This window comes from Mastigoproctus giganteus, chromosome 10 (genome assembly GCF_048544385.1).
Source record: "Mastigoproctus giganteus isolate SK-2022 chromosome 10, ASM4854438v1, whole genome shotgun sequence".
Classification (NCBI taxonomy): domain Eukaryota; kingdom Metazoa; phylum Arthropoda; class Arachnida; order Uropygi; family Thelyphonidae; genus Mastigoproctus; species Mastigoproctus giganteus.
The window spans coordinates 98,542,357-98,562,335 of record NC_143584.1 but is presented as its reverse complement, the minus strand read 5'-3'; positions in this window follow the sequence as shown (position 1 = coordinate 98,562,335).

The window sequence follows — 19,979 nt, the reverse complement described above, 5'->3', positions numbered from 1 at the left end:
AAAAACTATTCACAAAACATTCCACAATATAAAAACAAATATTACATAAAAAAAAAAAAAAAAACTATTCCAGAAAGGGTACACAAAAATCACAGATTACATGAAAAAAAATTATTTCACAAAATATTCAAGAAAAATTTATTCTAAAAATTGCCATATAGAATTTACTTCTTTATTAATATTTGTTGTTGATCTTCTGCTTTGCTCAATAGCTGAGCGAAGATTACAGAGGAATGATTTGACGTAATGATCCGGATCAAATTGAAGCAATGGTTTCCACATAGATGTATGGTCATCATAATCTGCAACATGTTTAATTGTCAACATTATTCATTCATAAATATTATTTATTACGCTGAAAGCTCGCTCAGCTTCAGCATTACTAATCGCAATGGTTTCAAAGATATTTCTGGCTTTCTTAATTTAAAAAGGAATTTCACTCGATTTTAAAGATAAACTGTCTTTGACAAAATCTCTAAAATCATTAATTTTTATTCCATATTTTATCAGAAAACTTAAATTTCATATTCAGTTTTCAATGTCTTGCCACCGAGACAAAAGTTCTTTCATATTCCACGATTTCATATGTTTCAAATTTCTTTCATTGTAGCATATGTTTCAAATTTCTTTCAATGGTGTCATTATTTTCTTTATTTAATTTAAAATCACTCTGTTGCATTAATAACTTGGCACGAGGTAATTTTTTAAATGTGTTCTTACTTTCGATTTTGATTCCTTCAGAATTTTTCAAATTAGCAATAGCATTGATAGTTCAAAGTAATGTATCTGCTTTTACCATAGTGATTCTGTAAAGCTTCTGAAAGGTAAGAGAGCTCCTGCAGGATGTCGATCATTAGTGCTAAATGGTTAAGAAATTACAGATTTAAAAGTTGATTTAATAATCAGGAACATTTAACTTCTGATTCAAAATGTTTGCACAAGGCGGGATAAATCCTCCAACCCACAATTGCTGTCCGCAAGCTGCTCATCGTTGCCGAAAACAAGACCAATCTTTATAGTTTCCACATCAAGTTCTTTAACAATCATCCTTAATTCACACTGGTTTGTTGGAGATTGGTGATATAATACATAGTGTTTTTGTTTTGTTTTTTTAATTATTGCCTGCATTCCATTATATTTTAGAACATTTTCTACACAGTGAAAGCCTCAAAGTTTCAAAATCTGCTAACATTTCATCTTCGTAAATTTTATAATATCTTAGTTGCCTCAATCCCCTCCCCCCCTACTTTTCTACTGTCACTAGTTCTTTGAATACTGTGCAAAATGTTGGAATCACACAGATATTCAGCTACTGTGACCATGTAAATATAGACATTATTATTATTATGTCTAAGGTGGCACCTATACTTCCATCTATCTCCACCTGATAAAGTTGACTTTGTGCAGAACCTCTGCAAAATAGACCTCTATGGAAGGTCTCTTCGCCATCAGGGAGAAGCTGTCACCTGCACAGCCGCTCCCCGTTGGCAAATAGACCCTAATGGCCGCCCATATTCACTTGGTGCTGGGCCTGGTCTTCTATTTTAAGTGCCTCATGCACAAAAATCCCACTCCCAGGCTGCCCACACCTGAGAGCCAGCAAAAAAATAAAATAAAATAAATAAATAAAATACATATATATGCACATAATATAAACAAACTAAAAGAAAAAAAAAAAAAAAAACTCAAATAATCAAAATGTATATAACCAAATCTTAATTAGTAATCATTAGATTATTCCAATGTCTTCTCCATTGAAAAACAGTTACACAGAACTCTTACAGTGCTTGAAATTTATCCTGATTAGCAATAAGATCACTTTCACAGCCTCTAACTAAATTACCAATCTTCACTTTTAGCCTTTCTCTAAGTTGAACATACAAACTACAATCATATAATAAATGACTTAGGGATAAGGAGGTGATTATTCCCTTGTATAAGGCAATGGTCAGGCCACACCTAGAGTACTATATACAGGTCTGGAGGCCTCATTTCAAGAAGGATGTAGAGCTGCTGGAACGAGTACAGAGAAGGGCAACAAGATTAGTAAATGGAACAAAGGGGTGCTCTTATGAAGAAAGGCTTAAGTTTTGCAAATTACAGTGTCTGGAGACTAGGCACCAGCGAGGTGATCTGATAGAGGTGTATAAAGCCTTGAATGGTTTGAGCATGCTCAATGCTGATGGGATTCTTCCTCTTGCTCAGAATAATCACCTGAGAGGGCATAAATTCAAATTGAGGAAAGACAGATGTAAGATAGACGTGCGGAAATTTGCCTTTAGCCAGCGGGTGGTTGGTTGGTTGGTGGAACAGACTTCCATCCCTTGTCGTGGAAGTTGATAGCCTAAATAAGTTTAAGGCTCAGCTGGACAGATATTTTGAACGAACAGACGGGTGAAGTGGAAGTGGTTTTTTTTTTTTTTTTTTTTTTTTTTGGCTGATGCTGCATAAGCTTGCTTTCTTGCATCAAATGCCTCTACTAATGCTAATGCTAATGACTCCAAGTCTCAGGTTGACCGCAAGTGCATAAAGGAGAGCTGACTAGACCAAAGTAATGTAGTTTAAAATTTAATGAGCCATGGCCAGTTAAAATAAACGATGTTACCATAGAAGGAAAAAACCATTTGTTGTTACTATCATAAGTAAATTTAACTGTTGGAATAAACAATCTAGTCACCTCCCCAGTTGCACTAAGATCCCATCTCTGTTGCCACATACCAATCAACTGTGTTAGAACATTTTTCTTAGCTTTAGCTATCTCTATAGTGACATCAGATGTAATATTCATAAAAGAAACCACTATGCCTTTTTTTAAGTAATAACAAAGGGCCCGATACACAATGTACAAGTCTAGAGGCAAATGCCCAGCCAAAATCTGCATAGCATTCGTTGAGACTGTTCTGCACAAATTAGAAATAACATAAAGCATTGAGCGCTGAATCGATAACAATTTCTGTTTAAATTTAACGTTATTAACTCTGAAGTACCACGCTGATGCTCCGTACGCAACTATAGGTAAGAAGACTGCCTTGTAGTATAAATTTAAAACTTTCCTTTTCAACCCCCAATCTGACCATGTTAATCGAATTATTGCTGCATTAAATTTTTTAATTTTTTCATGTAAGTAATTTAAATGTGGGAAAAATGATAATCTATCATCAATTCTTATACCTAGATATTTCACCTCAGATACTAGGGGAATCTGCCTCCCCTTAATTAAAGCTTTTGGTGGTCGCGCATAATTTAGTTTCCCCTTAAGAAGCATCATAATAGTTTGTGCAGATCAGCCCACAACACTAGACTTTCTAATACCTGGGCCACTCTTATTTCAAGCACAGCCCTGGATTTACCAGTAACACATAAAACCAAATCATCTGCATAAGCAATCTTATGCAGATTTTCAATTGATTGTTCTAGCCATAAATTAAGTACTAAGTTCCAAAAAAGTGGGCCCAATACAGACCCCTGAGGACACCCTCTCGAAAGATTCCTATTAAACTGTAGAAGCTTAGCTTTCAGTATAATTTTCCTACAATACAAATAACTCTGTATCGTCCTATACAATAAGTCTGGACATTGCATACCCCTTAATGCAGACAGAATACTCTCATGACACACCATGTCAAAAGCTCCAGTAAAATCTATAAAGATGTCTAACACATACTTATCCTCTGCCTGGTTGGTGAAATTCATGAGATCATTAATGGCATCCTCCGTAGAATGCCCTCTCTCGAAACCATACTGATAAGGCAGGGTCAAACTATTTTTATCCATGACTTGGTTCAATCTTGAATTTTCTTGTTCAATTTTCTTTTTATTCCTATAACATGCATGATAAAATTGAGCCTCATTCGGCCCCCACCGCCTATACCTCTGATATGCCTTCCTACATAAAAATACTTCTTTCCTTAACCTGGATAATTCCGCATTCCACCAATTAACAACTTGCCTTTTAACTCGTTGTCTTCTTGAGGCACAACTGAGGGCTCTAAGCAATGAAGACTGAACGAAAGCAGCATACTCACAAGCATTTAAAAAATTCAAATTAACCATATTGTCTCTGAAAAATCTAAAGCCACTGACCGTGCAAAACTAGACCAGTTAATCTTCTTATAAGTAAATCTAGTTAATTCAAAATTATCAAAATCTAAAGAAGTATTTAAATCAGCCAAATTAATATGAAAAACCAAAGATCTATGATCACTATTCGTATAGTCCGTTTTCACAAGCCAATGACAGATTCGTCTAGATAACCCCTGAGTAACTAAAGTCAAATCAATATTCGACCTGCCATGAACATTATTAAAAGTATAAGGCTGACCTGATATATTGACTACACACAAATTATTCATTAAAATAAAGTCCTCCATTAAGCGACCTCTCCGATCAGTCATGCCGCTAAACCATAAGTTAGACTTTGCATTGGAATCCAATGCAATAATTAAATTACTACAACCAATTTCACTGAAAACAGTTTCCATATAATGGATAGAATTAACAATTTCGTGACTTGGAGGACAATAAAGAGATATTAAATTAAAAGTCAACCTAGGAGTACTAATGTAAATATAGACAGGAGAAATTTACTGGACGGCATGGATCACTCACTTCTCTGAATATGCCTGTTTGTCAGAGTAAAGGGGAACCACAACACAGGTTGGCCAGAGGCTATTATCTGTGTTGGGAAGAATCTTCTAAATCCTCTGACTGGCTTTGGAAAGCATATTGACTAGCACAACTTCTTGGTATGTGACTGCATGGGTTTTACGAACACCACTAAAATTGTGAAACGGTAATCCCTTTCACCCTTTATTCACACTTTCTAATTACCTAAATTGGCTAAAGGCAGGAGGTAAGAACAATGCATACAAAGTTGTCTCTCCTAATCCGTTCATTATATGCAAATTTTCTTCGTTCAGTGGATACTATTTTAAATGTAATTACCAAAGGGAATTCAAAAAAAATTCATTACAAAGAAGTTGGGTAAACAGAGGTCTGACTGTAATTAAATCAAAAATCAAGCAATTTTAAAATACATAACTGATCAATTGCACCATTAAAATGCTGGGGGTGGAGCCCCACTTGCCCCAACATAGTTTCGGCTCTGGATACTGAATAATTGCATTCAGAATTTCATTTGTAAAAAAAAATGATCGTCTCAACAATGGGCTCTCGCAAGCCCACTATAGGTGATTATCAACCAGCACTGAGTTTTTAGGAGCATTAGCAACTAAGGCCATATTGCTCTGGGGATATGCGGTGGTCATTCCCTGACCTTTCTGCATCCTTCGTATTTGGTGGCTCAAACCCCGGGCTAATCAAGAAGCATGTGCTATGCACTGCTGCTCCTGCCCACCTGGCTTCGGAGGTGCAGCTTTCAGGGTGAGGTGTTCCTTCATCAGCTAAATAGTGTACAGTGCACTGAGTATATATACACTGGATAAAATAACCGATGATGACTGGGCACGTTAGTAAAATCATTGTAATGCAATATTATGCATGCATATGGAATGCCAAACCAGTGCCCATCACACTTTTTTCTTTTTTTTTTCGTAGTTGTTGGCGCATCAGCTTCTGTGGCCATAATGCACCTCCCACGGTTTTTGCAGTACTTTGATCCGAGGCAGGATTCGAACCCGCGAACTTTGGGTTGCCAGAGAGGCACTTTACCCACCTGGCTAGCCCGGTTGGCCTCATCACACTGTAGAATTGCAGACTCGATAATGGGGTGTATTTGAATCCTCTCTATTACAATTGACATGTGGAGAGCCTCAAGCCATGAGTGTTGGTGGTAATCATGGGAATTGTCGACGGTTTCAATGTTGTGTGCTGTTGCTGGGCATTACTGAGTCAAGCAACATACCTTGATCCATGATGCAACATTGAAACTGCCGACTATTCCCGTGATTATCAACGGTGATTGGACAGGCTTCATAAGAGACTGGTCATCAATTAACCTGAGTACCCTGTTCTGAATAGTCTTAAGAGCTTGAGAGAGGTTTGGAGGCATCACTCCAGATGTGGGAACGGTATTCCAATTTAGGGTGGAATATAATATTTGAGATTTGTACAGTCAGTAGCTGTAGGGAGAAAAACAAGTATTAAAATATCAGAATTTATTCTTCATGCATTAATAATCTGCAGTTAAAAGAACCACTAGGAGGCAGTGATCAGTGTATCGATGTGGGATTTATTAAAGATGTAACTACCATCAAGGGTAAAGGGAAGTGCTTTTGTAAAGGTAACTTACAGTGGGACCAACCGACAGATTACGAAGAGCAAATTCTAAATGGGAAGCATTCGAGGAGATAATCATAGAAGTTACTAAGATTTTTGTACCAATTAAGAAATATTGTTTAAGACTTAGACCTAGATTAGTCAAATGAACTAATGAGACTTGTAGCAGAGAAGATAAATATGTGAGGTGCATATACGTTGTCAGGTGATATAGACGCCTATAGTAGATATAAACTAATCTGCAACCAGGTCACAAAGGTGGCTAGGCAAGCTAAGGCGGATTATGAAAAGTCTTTGGCAAAGGATGCAAAGAAAAACAGCAGGCACTCCTTTGTAACGCTAGAAGGAAGGGGACTAGTCACATTGGTTCACTTGATATTAACAGTTTAACTGTTGATGATCCTGCTGAAGTTTGCCAACAAAGTGAATTTTTCATCTTAATTTACACATGATGAATTCTTTAGGGAAGGGGATGCCAGAAGTTTATCAAACACTAAAAGGCAGCTAAATAATTCTGTAATAACTGAGAAGAAAGTGGAAGAGAAATTGTTGAAGCTAAACATAAAAAAAGACACCTGGGGTAGATGGGATCTATCCAATTTATTAAAGGAGGCAGAAAAGTAGGTAAGCAAACCCATAGCCATAATTATGAGAGCACCTTTGGATTCAGGGAAATCTCAGGGGAATTTGCATATCTCCAGCCCACAGGGAAATCCCTGTGGGCTGAAGATATGCAAATGTATTTGCAATTCACAAAGGTCGATTAAAGGGTGAAATGAATAATTACAGGCCTGTAACTTAACTTCTGTTCTAGGTAAAATAATGGATTCACTAGAATTAAAGAACTTATGCAGGGCCATCTAGTCAAGAGGGCAGTTATGCACCTTTGTCACAGCATGGATTTGTCAAGGGGCAGTCTTGTCTGACCATTTTAATTGGATACTGTGATGCCAGTTCAGAGGAATTGAATATCAAAAATATTCATGCATGTCAGGAAAGCTTTTGATACTGTTACACATAAAAGACTGCTGTAAAAATTGGAGCACTGTGGCATTAAGGGCAAGTTAGTGTTACAGATAAAGCTAACTGGACTGTTGTTAAAGGTATGGTTGTGTGGGAGAAGAAGAGAGTGTTTATCAATGGACACTGCACTTTGTGGACTGTTGTTATTAGTGCAGTCCCAAAGTGTTTGGTTCTGGGACTATTGTTGTTTTCTGTATTTATTAATGATATTGATGAAGGCATGTCGGGCTTAATGTCTAAGTTTTCATAATACAAAGGTTGATAGTGTGGTTAATGACAATAATCAAGGTATGCTACTAGAACACCTAGAAAAATAAGATGTGCTGAAAATGACAATTGAAGTTTAACATTGACAAATGCCAAGTACTGCACGTTGGCAACAGTGTTAATATTCATATTAGCCACAGGCTGTTCCTGCACCAGCCAAAAATTAAGGAAAAATAAAAAATTATATAAGAAAATACAAATTATGCACTTCTCTTCCCACATAGGTAATTATTCAGTTCACCTTTGAATTTCTTCAAACTGTCAACATCAACTACCTACCGAGGCAACTTATTACAGTAATCAATAACTCATTAGTTAAAAGAAAACTTCCTACAATCTAGCCTAAACCACTTCCGCTGTAAGTTTAATTTGTGGCCTCTAGTTTTGGAATTCTTTATAACAGTAAAAATTTCCTCGTACAGTTGCACTTTTGCCCATCTTTGAACCCTTTCAAGAGCCCAATCTCTTTTTTTTTTTTTTTTTCAGATGAGGTCTCCATACTTGCACACAGTATTCCAAATGCAGTCTTCAAAATACATTGGGATTATGAACCCTCTATCTGTACAGGATATTGTTCAATAATCATCATTGGCACCAATGAGCTTTCCTGGCTGCCTGTATACACTGCTAAAAAAAAAAAAAAAAGTATCATGACTCCCAGATCCCTTTCTTCCCCAACTGTTTTTAATTCAACCTCAACAAGTGGATAATTTGTTTTTTGTTGCTGTTCCCAAAGTGTTAAGACTTTGAATTCTATTGCATTAAAACATAGCTACCAATTTTCTGACCATTCGTGAAGCCTGTACAAGTCATCATGAAACGGTGCTGATTGGCACAGAACATTAATAAGTATCTCAATGTTTGTCATCTGCAAATTTCGACTAGGCACCTGTGAGGTGTTTAAGGCTTTTATTGGATTTAGCAATAAAAGCCTCTTGCTCAGACTATGCACATTGGGGGGGGGGGGCCATAAATTCAAATTGAAAAAGTATGGTTGCAGAATATATGTGCAGAAGTTTGTCTTCGGCCAGCAGGTGGTTGATTGTTGGAAGAAAATTCAATCACTTGTTGTGGAAGTGGATAGTCTGAAATTCAAGGAAGAACTAGTAAAACTATTAAAGGGGATGGGTAGACTGTTTGTGTGAAAAGAATTTTCTTTTTTTGTGGCTGATGCTGAATAAGCTTGCATTCTTGCATCATTACCATTTCTAATACAGGCACTCCCCGGCTTACGTAATACTCTATTTACGGAAATTCGACTTTATGTAAGTTTTTGCCAGCCGGTACAAACTTTAAAAAAATATTGAAAATGTATTTTGCATCCTATAGGAATAAATGTCGTGAAAATATGTGAACCCAATAACACTTTTTTTTTTTTTTTTTTGGTAAAGATATACGAGCTCCTTGTACATCTTGATCTGACAGACCTCAGAAGTTGAAATTTTCGGTTTATATCTAAGCTATTTATCTCTCTAAAAGGTCGTTTTTAAAATGGAAATTGCACTACACTTTCATTGTTATCATATGTTCCATTGTAAGAATCAATTTTGAATGCCTTTGTGATATTTTTCTAAAGCATATTTCTGGAGGTCGCTACCATAAAACAAAAACAATATGCACTTTCTGGTTTATTGGGCTTTTCTGTTAGTGCAATCAATTATAAAAGGGTAGTAAACTTGATCTTATTGCATTTGCGATAATATCAGTAAATGGAATTGTGTGGACTTTTACGGTATTGTGGTGAAATGACTTCCCTTTCACTGATATCTTCAATCATATAAAAAACATAAATTTTCAGAATCTTCCCTTCATTTCTGTTTACTTATTACCATGGTAAAGGGAAAGGGACATACAGAAAGTGCAAGTGATGGCAGTGCTAGGAAACAAAACAAAATTGATTTGAAGATGAAATACAAACCAGGACAAAGTTTGTCATCAATTGCACAGCAATTAGGTTCTCGCTGCTTCAACAATGAATACTATTTTAAAGGATAGTGCGTGTATAAAAGATCAATATATTTAAGAGCCTTGTCTATCAATTTCGCTCTAGAAAGATTGTGCAAGGCTCAAGGGAATTTTTTTCAGCCTGGTCTGTACTTGTTAACAGGAGAGACTGCTTCTACAGGGATGGGATACACTTAAATAGAAAGGGTGCAAGAATGTTTGCTGATGCTATCGAGGCAGTGTTAGGTAGGTCGGAAAACTGCTCGATTGGGGGGATACAAGAACTAATAGATTAACAGTAGCCACTGGCAGAGGTGAAAGTGATTCTTGCACTGCTTCTATGAATGAGCAGCAGCCTGGAAAATAAGATGCAGGATATTTCAGAGACTGCTGGGAATCATTGGGGTACAAGTAAACACATGGGTAGTGTTAGGGTAGCTAAGAAAAAGAACAGGTGCATGTATACTTGCGTGTACACCAATGCTAGGAGTTTAGTAAATAAATTTGATGAACTTGAGGTATTGCTCAAAACATCAAAGGCAGATATTGTGGGGATTTCAGAGACGTGGTGTCACACAGATATAAGGAACGCAGAACTGGAATTTGGGGAGTACAATGTCTACAGAAAGGATAGACAGGATAGGAAGGGAGGAGGGGTTATGCTATTAGTTAAAAAAGACATAAAATCCAAGGAAGTGAAGCCAGTCGACATCACTGGATAGTGCAGTGTCGAGTCAATTTGGTGTGACATAAGCATTGGGAGATCAAAATTGAGAGTGGGAGTGTGCTATAGACCTAATGACTCTGATGAGTATAATAAGAAACTGTACAGGGAAATAAAGTGGGCCAGTAAATCAGAGAGTCTTATAATGGGGGATTTTAATTTCCCAGATATTGACTGGAATTTGAGGGGGTGGTCACTCACACACTAGCAAGGCTTTTGTGGATTTATTGGATGATTGTTTTCAACATAAGCATGTTCGGGAGGCAACTAGAGGGAGTAATACTCTTGATTTGATTATCAGTAGTGATTCTTCATGCATTAAGAATCTGCAGATAAATGAACCACTAGGTGGCAGTGATCACAGTGTTCTGAAGTGGGATTTCCTCAAAGAGGTAACTACCATTAGGGGTAAAGAGAAGGATTATTGCTTTCGTAAAGGCGACTACGATGGACTGAGACAGTATTTAAATTCTATACGGTGGGACCAACTGATGATGTTACCAACTGCAAATTCAAAATGGGAGGCATTCAGAGAATTAATCTTGGAAGCTACTAGGCTTTACATACCAACTAAGAAATATTGTTCAAGATTTAGGCCTAAATGGATTGTCAGATGAACTAATGAGACATGTGGCAGAGAAGAAAAATGCATGGGATACATATAAATTAATGGGTGACATGGAAGCCTATAATAGATATAAGATAGTCTGTAACCAAGTCACAAAGGAGATTAGTCAGGCAAAAGCAGATTATGAGAAACCTTTGGCAAAGGATGAAAAGCAAAATAGGAAAGAGTTCTTTACCTATGTAAACTCTAGAAGGAAAGGGAAGAATCACATTGGTCCACTCGATATTGATGGTTCAGCCTTTGATGATCCTGCTCAGGTGGCTAACAAACTAAATGAGTATTTTGCATCTACATTCACATATGAGGAGTCATTCAGGGAGGGGAATGCCAGATTTGAATTAAACTCTGACAATGAGCTAGATGATTTTGTAATAACTGAGAGAAAAGTGGAAGAGAAATTGTTGAAGATAAACATAAAAAAGCACCCAGGGTGGATGGAATCTATCCAGTTATATCAAAGAAAGCAGCAAAGGAAGTAAGCAAACCCTTAGCCATAATTATGAGTGCTTCCTTGGACTCGGGAGGTACCCATAGACTAGAGATGTGCAAATGTGACCCAAATTCACAAAGGAGGATCAAAGGGCAACACAAGTAATTATAGACCTGTTAGTTTAACTTCTGTTCCAGGAAGTTAATGGAGGCAGTGGTGAAAGAAACACTGCAGGATCATCTGGTCAAGACTTCAGTTATAGCTCGGACACAACATGGTTTTGTTAAACAGAAGTCTTGTCTGACAAATTTGATTGGATAATATGATGTGGTCACAAAGGAACCGGATGCAGGGAATAACTTTGATGATATATTTTTGGATCTTGGAAAAGCTTTTGATACTGTTGCACATGGAAGACAGATGCACAAATTGCAGCATAGTGTTTGGGTAAGGTGCCACCTCTGGTTTCCCACATCTGCGCCATCAGTACTCTTGTGATGTATACAGAACTGTAAAAGCCAGAAAAAGTGTAGTGTGTTGTATGTGAAGAGTTTTGTGTTGGGTTCTGTTGTAATGTTCTGGCTTCTTAGCCGTAAGAAGTAAGCAACCCTGAACCGTGGGGACTCCACATTGCCCGCCACCACCACTGGGCGGTGAGCCAGACTTCCACAGTACTCTGGCTGCTCTTCGTCAGGGGCAGCCCCGAGCTTCCTGACAGAGAACAAAATGATAAAATAATAATAATATAAATAAATAAAATAAAATATAAATAAAATAAATTAAAAAAAGGGAACAAGGAGGATGAGGAAGGAAGGTGTCCGACAGCTGAGCAAAGAGGTGAGAATGAGAAGTGGGAATCACCCTGGCATTGGGAGCCCACCCCATTGCCAGGGAAGAACACAGTTTGCAGAACAAGGGAGGTCTGCAAAGGAGAGCGCCATCTTGTCATACCACATCTGGCAAGCCACATTTCAGCTGCACCCGACAAACCCAAAGGTATTCAGGTGCAAAAAAAAAAAAAAAGAAAAGAAAAGTGCGAAGAATTAGTGTCATCAGTTGGGTTGTTCTGGAATTGATAATATGTGCCGCACGTGGGTAGTATGCCTTCTCTGAAATACATCTTGAGCGAATTCAGTGAGAGCTATATAAAAGTTTTCTTCCGTGAGAAAAGCTACTCAGAATTTCGGGGATTTTCTTGTATCTTTGTGAATAGTTTAGTCCGGTAGTCGTCATACTGCGGACAGAGCTACATGACATGTTCCCAGTTTTCTTCATGGCCACAGACACAGAATGGGTTTTCTTCAATTCCAAGTGTGGTTAATTTATGTCTAAATGGGCCATGCCCTGTAAGCAGGAAGGTGACTTGGACATCCGGAGCAAACCAGGGAGGATTTGGGTATGTCAGTGATACAGTTGGGATAAATTTTTTGGTAACAGTACCTTTTGTTGTCGAATCCCAGTGATCGTGCCATATTTCACGCAGTTTTTCTGCTGTCCTTGTCTTTTTGTGTTTTGCGTCATTTGCCATATGACCCAAAACACGAAAAGACAAGGATAGCAGAAAAGCTGCGTGAAATATGGCAAGATCACAAATTGGAGCAGTGTGGCATTGGAGGCAAATTGCTGCTATGGATAAAGGGATGGTTGAGTGCGAAAAGGCAGAGTGGTAATCAATGGACCTTTAGCCAGCAGGTAGGTAGTTGATTGGTGGAATGGACTCCCATCTTTTGTTGTGGAAGTTGATAGCCTAAATTAATTTAAGGCTGATCTGGACAGGTACAGTCAGTCCTCGTATAGCACAATAGTTGTGTTCCTAGAAACCTTCCTGCTTTCAGGGCATGGCCCATTTAGACATAAATTAACCACACTTGGAATTGAAGAAAACCCATTCTGTGTCTGTGGCCATGAAGAAAACTGGGACCATGTCATGTACCTCTGTCCGCAGTATGAAGACTACTGGACTAGACTATTCACGAAGATACCAGAAAATCCCAGCAATTCTGAGCACCTTTTTCTCTCGGAAGAAAACTTCTATACAGCTCTCACTGAATTCGCTCAAGATGTATTCCAGAGAGGGCATTCTACCCACGTGCGGCACATATTATCAATTCCAGAACAACCCAACTGATGACACTAATTCTTCGCACTTTTCTTTTCTTTTTTTTTTTTTTGCACCTGAATACCTTTGGGTTGGTTGGGTGCAACTGAAATCTGGCTTGCCAGATGTGGTATGATGACAACATGGCACTCTCCTTTGCAGACCTCCCTTGTTCTGCAAACTGTCTTTACCCTGGCAATGGGTGGGCTCCTAATGCCAGTAGTGATTCCTGCTTCTCCTTCTCACCTCTTTGCTCCACTGGAGTATACCTTCCTTCCTCATCCTCCTCTTTTTTGTAATTTCTCCTGCGCATTAGATAAAAAAAATTGAATAAATAATTCTATTTACATGTTTGTCAGACATTTCTTTTTTGCTTCAATCAAATTCAGGGCGCATAGTTGTGAGTGCTGCATAACATTTAGGGAAATTCCGACTTATGTAGAATTCTGTGTAAGTCTACGAAAAATGTTCTGTGACTAAAAAAGTTTGGGAAACGCTGTTATAAACAGTACATTACAGGTAAACTGTATGTTCTCAACAGGAAGATACTTCAGTGACTTGGCAACCAGACCAAACCATTTTGCAAAAGGGTAAGAAGCAGTACATATGAGTGTACTGGTACGTACAACCGGACAACACCTACAGCAGGGCCAAAAAGTTCTTCACAGAGAAGGGAAAAATATACCGTAGTAGACAGTTTTTTTTTTTTTTTTTAAATGAGTGCAAGAAATATAAACGCTTTATTCCAAACTCTATGCTTATATATAAAGCTAAAAACAACTGGTGACGACCATGGTGAAAGCAACAACTACTGCCAAATATTCAGGCAGGTTTTTATTATTATTATTAGCCATATGGTGCAAGGAAGCCTGAGGCTTACCTAATCATACAGAAAGATTACTATTATTTAACCTCCAGAAAGATTACTGTTGCTCCAAAGTTTCAGCATTTCACCAGACAAGTTTCACGGGGCTGCCCTCAGGGCTCTGTCCTGTGACCATTCTTCTGGTTCATTGTCCTGGACAAGTTCCTGGGGATGGACCTCGAGCCTCCTCTATGGCATAATCCAACGCTCTATGCTTTTAACCATCACAAGAGCTTGTTGCACCATAAGCATCCCCCGCTCTCCAGATCCTGGCTGGATGTTTGCCCCTCCACCTTGAAGTCATCAAGAGCGATCTACATCATAAACTCAGAAAAGGGATCCCTTGCACAGTCGCTGGCATTCAGCTTGCTACGGCAAATGACCCAAAACACAAAAAGAGAAGGATAGCAGACAAACTGCATGAAATATGGCAAGATCACTAGGATTCGACAACAAAAGGTGCTGTTACCAAAAAATTTATTCCAACTGTATCACTGATAAACCAAAATCCTCCTCCCTGGTTTGCTCCAAGTCACCTTCCTGCTTTCAGGGCATGGCCCATTTAGACATAAATTAACCACACTTGGAATTGAAGAAAACCCAAACACTATGCACCAGCCAAAAAAAATTCCCATATTACCCTGAGAGAGAGAGAGTCAGAAGTTTGTTTGTTATTTGGTTTTTAGAAGTATTAGCAACTAAGGCCATATTGCTCCGAGATATGCGGTGGTCATTCCCTGACCTTTCCACATCCTCCGTATTTGGTGGTGATGGGCTCGAACCCAGGTCTAATCAAGAAGCGTGTGCTACGCACTGCTGCTCCTGCCCACCTGGCTACGGAGGCGCCAGAGTCAGAAGTATAAGGGAATCACCAAGAAAGCAAGAAAGAGAAGAATGATGATATCCAGCTTAGGACCCTGGGTTTGCCAAGCCCATACTCACCAGATGTGAGCCCCCTAGGTTCTGTTGCAATTTTCAATAATGCACCGTATCATAGTATTCAACAAGACAGCCCTCCAAACACTTATTATTATTATTAGCCATGTGGTGCAAGGAAGCCTGAGACTTATGTTGCACCAGCCAAAAAAAAAGCAAGATATAGTGGTTAGTTGAGATACAATCATTTCATTTCAGCCTAGTATACACAAACTGGATAGAATGTCATATTGAGATCTTAATATGACACATCTAATTGAATACATGAGACAAGGAATAGCTAGCATAAATCAACAAAGATTGAAAAGTTGCTGTCAACGTTTTCAAAATAGATAAGAAGACACGTAGACATTATAGTATCGTAGGGCGTCACCCGAATGTTAGTTCAACTGCGCCTGGGTGCACTGTGATGAAAAAGAATAGATCTCTGTAAATGTCAGAAATGTTTGTACTATGCGTGTTCTGTATTTAGAAAGCGATCAACTGGAAAGCCCACCCAGTGTCCGTCCTAACAACAGAGCAAAAATAAATAAAAGCATGTGTGCCAAGCACGCATAGTGGAAGTTAAGTGAAACTTCTTTAGAATCTTTTGAAACATTTATTATTTCAATGTTACAGTAGTTTAATAACAGATCTCTCCTTTGTACTCAGTGGAGGTGGTCGCATTGCACGTATATACATGCTCTATAGGCCTTACAATGCTCACTATTAGTCTTCATCATGTTGAATTATAAATTTTTTTCCATCGAAATTTTTTATGAAATACGGTAGAGAATGATGAAAGAAATATTTTGGTTTTTAAATCGAACTGCTAGAAGCTGAGATATAGCGATTTAAAATATAAAAGCGACACACCTGCGAGTTAGACCGTGGCCGCGCTGTAGGGATGCTGGTTGCATCATGCGTCACTCATGCCTGGTACGAAGTGGTACAATGGTGGGTGAGTTTGTCAATTCGCAGATGCAAATTACTGCCTCGGGCACACCTAAAGAAGTTTCACTTGAAAAATCCAGTATCAACTTTAGGAAGTGTACATGATTTTTTTTTTTTTGTTTCTCATTTGATAGGATAGCAAGAGCTGCAAAACAGAAGTTTTCAGTTTTAGTATCAATTTATCCATTCGAATGTATTCCAAGTAACTGAAATCTGCACTAACGGCATGTTATATGTTGGCTATTTTTTCAAGAGGGGCTTTTCTATTAAAGCCTGGAATTAAACAACGTGGTATAATAGAAGATGAGTGCAAAAATGCATACAGCTCCAAGAAATTTCAAAAAGAAAAGTGGAACAAATTGTCTGGGACTGGGTACTGATGACTTACGTCCCCACTTCCATTACCCACAAGTTAACGATTGCATTTGTTGTCGGCGCCTCCGTGGGCAGGAGTAGCAGTGCGTAGCACACACTTCTTGATTAGACCAGGGTTCGAGCCCGTGACCACCAAATACAGAGGATGCGGAAAGGTCAGGGAATGACCACCGCATATTCCCAGAGCAATATGGCTTTAGTTGCTAATGCTCCTAAAAAACCAAAATAACAGCATTAGTTGTCAAAATGATTAATTTTGAACTCACCTGACCTAGTTATCACATATAGGCCTGAAGAAAACTGGGAACATTTGAAAAATGTATATTCTAAACTTCTATGGTTTTAATAGAGTGGCCAGATAGTCTATACTAAGTAAATTATAAAGAAATCTTTCTTTTTTTCTAATTTATAAATTACTCTCTGACGCGTTCATACTATTTCTGGATGTAAACAAGTTCAATGATCAAAAGGTAATGTAGTTAAATATCTGAGTGAAACATGCCGGCGTGGGTTAGTTCCTTAGCGGTACCTTGAAAGTTCAACACCCCAAAACCAAGGCATTGAAATTTCAAGAAACGTGAAGTGTGTAGCGGTCTGTAACTTTGTGTGTTCTACAGTCGATTTTATGTCTGTGAGTAAACCTGACTCCACAGCCTGAGATCGACTAGCTCAGCACTGATTGGAAGAAGGCAGGAAAATTTTCTGAATACCTTCTGCTAGATTCGAACCCAGGCACTTCCACACGGCGAAAAACCACACTATAACTGTGCTACCGCAAACCATATGTACGTACTCATTTATTCAAGTTATATCTTTATGGAAGAATTGTTTGCTGATAGTTTATTACATACGATGCACTGTGCATCAGGAGCATCTTTATTTTCAACACATGTAAAGCTGAAATTTAAATAACTGTCATCATTCTTTTATTTTGGGGAACAAAAGGCTGCGATTGTTCATCCTCACTTTGAAGTGTGATAATATTGTGTTCATTGTCATCGACCACAGTTGCAATACTAGAAGTACTTGCGTCTCGTTTTAAAGTTCCTTTTTTCAACCACAAATCCATGGTCATTTATTTTAATAATAATATTTCGAAACACTGAAAAATATCAAACAAAAAAAAAAATTATACAAGGAAGTGAGTTTAGTTATATCGGTTCGCTTCCCCCAGGCTAAATCACATATAAATTCCATATTAGTGGCGGACAAAAAGCATCACTTGTGAATTTTGCAAATAATGTTTTGCGCTGCATTGTTTGTTGTACAAATGTTCAAAATACATTTGTTAAATGGGATATAGCCAAAACATCATGACCAGCGTGTCGTTATCCAAATCGAAGCAACAGCATGTGAACTACGGCGCGTGCATGGGTTGGGACACGATATAAAACAAACCTGATACTGAGCTCTGTTAATCAGTGTTACTCTTGTTCTTCAGATGGGAATGGCAGCGGACTTAAGCGAGTTTGACAAAGGCCAAATTGTAAATGGCCAGATGACTGGGTCAGAGCATATCTGAAACGGCACGGCTGGTGGGATGCTAATGGTCAGCCGTGGATAGTACTACCGAAAGTGGTCCGAGGAGGGGAAACCCACGAACTGCCGGTGAGGTGTTGGACGACCACTGATGCTTGAGGTGAGCGAAGGCACTCTTGGATGGTATGTGGCAACTGTGGCGCAACTCACAGGTAATTGGAATGCTAATGACGGGAGTAATGTGTCACAACACACATTACATCAAACCTTGCTAAAAATGGGGCTGCGTAGCCGCAGGCTGCTCTGAGTGCCCATGCCAGTGTTTCTCAACCTGTGTGCTGCAGAAAATTCAAAAAAATAAAAAAAATTAATAAATCCAAGTTTCATAATAAAAATTAATTCAAATAAAAAATTTGTTTATTTACGCTGCATCGCTCCCAGCCCCCGCCGGCAGTCAATATGACGTCATATTTTGATTTTGATTCCTAGTGCTTGATCTGTTCACCTTTATTCGGCCATTCTTATCACTTGAAGGTCTCTCCCAGGCACCCTGCAGTTGTATAAGCACAACTTGTAAGCAGCATGATAAGAAATTTCCTTTGTGTTTTCAAAGTATGCTTCATATGTGCAGGCAGATATGAAGTTTTCTGATCAGTGCAGATGGTCTACAAGAGTAGATCATAGTGTCTTGTCAATGATATACAGGAATTTTTCTAGCAGAGATAAGGAGGTGATTATTCCCTTGTATTTTTTTTTTTTTTTTTTTGTTATTTTGATTTTTTTTTTTAGGAGCATCAGCAACTAAGGCCATATTGCTCCGGGAATATGCGGTGGTCATTCCCTGACCTTTCCGCATCCTCCGTATTTGGTGGTGACGGGCTCGAACCCCGGTCTAATCAAGAAGCGTGTGCTACGCACTGCTGTTCCTTCCCACCTGGCTACGGAGACGCCCCATTCCCTTGTATAAGGCAATGTTCAGGCCACACCTTGAGTACTGTATACAGGTCTGGAGGCCTCATTTTAAGAAGGATGTAGATCTATTGGAACGAGTACAGAGAAGGGCAACAAGATTAGTGAATGGAACAAAGGGTTGCTCTTAAGAAGAAAGGCTTAAGTTTTGCAAATTACAGTGTCTGGAGACTAGGCACCGTCAAGGTGATCTGATAGAGGTGTATAGAGCCTTGAATGGTTTGAGCATGCTCAATGCTGATGGGATTCTTCCTCTTGCTCAGAATAATATCCTGAGGGGGCATAAATTCAAATTGAGTAAAGACAGATGTAGGATAGACGTGCGGAAATTTGCCTTTAGCCAGCGGGTGGTTGGTTGGTGGAACAGACTTCCATCCCTTGTGGAGGTTGATAGCCTAAATAAGTTTAAGGCTCAGCTGGACAGGTATTTTGAACGAACAGAGGGGTGAAGTGGAAGTGGTTTTTTTTTTTTTTTTTGGGCTGATGCTGCATCAGCTTGCTTTATTGCATCAAATGCCTCTACTAATGCTAATGCTAACATCCAAAAAATGGAGAAGAGGAGACTTCAAGCACACATGTAGGGTGTGGCAGGACCGCTGGACAAATTCAAACAAGGGGAACATCACCAGGAGGTTCATCTCAGATATTAACAGAGTCTATCCAAAATATCCCCAACATGGTTTTCTCCAGGCCTGCATGCCACGTGTTTGCTTATTGGCCATGGTGCAATAAAGGCAAAACTAATAACCTTTGGCCTAGAAGAGGACCTAACGTGCTCCTGTGGAGGAACTGAAGACTGGGATCACCTCATGAACGAGTGCCCCCTCTACGACGACCTCCACTGCCAGCTTATCACAACACTGACATATACCAAAAGGCAAAGAAAACCACCTACTGAATACTAAGGAAGAGTATCAAGCTCTCACCAACTATGCACAGCAGCTTTTCTTGAGGAGAAGACAACTAATAGCGGCAACGTGATAACCCTCTACTAATTGAGCCCTGGGACCCTGATGGTACGGGAAAGGCAGCAAAACTTAACCAGCATTGCCATAATTAATGTTAACTACC